Source organism: Geospiza fortis, unplaced genomic scaffold (assembly GCF_000277835.1).
Source record: "Geospiza fortis unplaced genomic scaffold, GeoFor_1.0 scaffold600, whole genome shotgun sequence".
Taxonomy (NCBI): Eukaryota; Metazoa; Chordata; class Aves; order Passeriformes; family Thraupidae; genus Geospiza; species Geospiza fortis.
In genome coordinates, this window is record NW_005054562.1 from 164830 (window position 1) to 165455 (window position 626).

The 626-nt window shown below is 43.9% G+C and overlaps 1 protein-coding gene across 1 annotated transcript in view; it reads right to left on the reverse strand.

The window, feature by feature from the left end:
* LOC115948853 (adhesion G protein-coupled receptor B1-like) overlaps positions 1-626 on the reverse strand; it is a 74891-nt gene that overhangs the window by 65579 nt on the left and 8686 nt on the right. The gene's annotated exons all lie outside the window — the stretch shown is intronic.

Here is a 626-nt window from a genome sequence, read left to right on the forward strand (position 1 = left end):
TCCTGCTGATCGTTTTGGCCATAGGCATAAGGCAAAGAGTGGAATGAGAAATTAAACAGAAGATATTTGAAACAGGTCAGGCAATTTACTGTCCTCAATAACAGTAAATATTGGAAGGGTAGGGGGGGAGCACAGTCCTGGAAAAAAATACATCATGTTATTCCAAATGGCTCTGGCATGCTCCAAACTGATTCAGCCTCATGTCTGAGCTTGGGCTTCAGATCCTGACCCTGTTTCTGATAGGAAAGAGAGGGTGAGGCTCGAACGCTTGCTCTTTAATCTTCTAGCCTAACTTTCCACTTGATCCTGACACCAGTGACCCCAGTAAGTCACCTACCGGCGCTGCTCAGTGCCGCCCAGCCTGAGGAAAAGCAGGAGAGGACAAGGACTTGAGCACATCCAATGATACCCCAGGCACGGAAAAACCTGAGTTCTAGATAAACGTTATCATGATCAGTCTTCAGCTGCCAAAATTAACCAGCCACTATGCACTGTCACAGTATCAACAAAAAAAAAGATGCATTTTTTTTGCTCAGTTTTTACTCTCTTGTTTCTTTCCTCTATCAAAGCGCAGGAAAAAGTTATCTCAGTTCAACCTCTAAATGGAATTTACCTTTTCCTTCCTG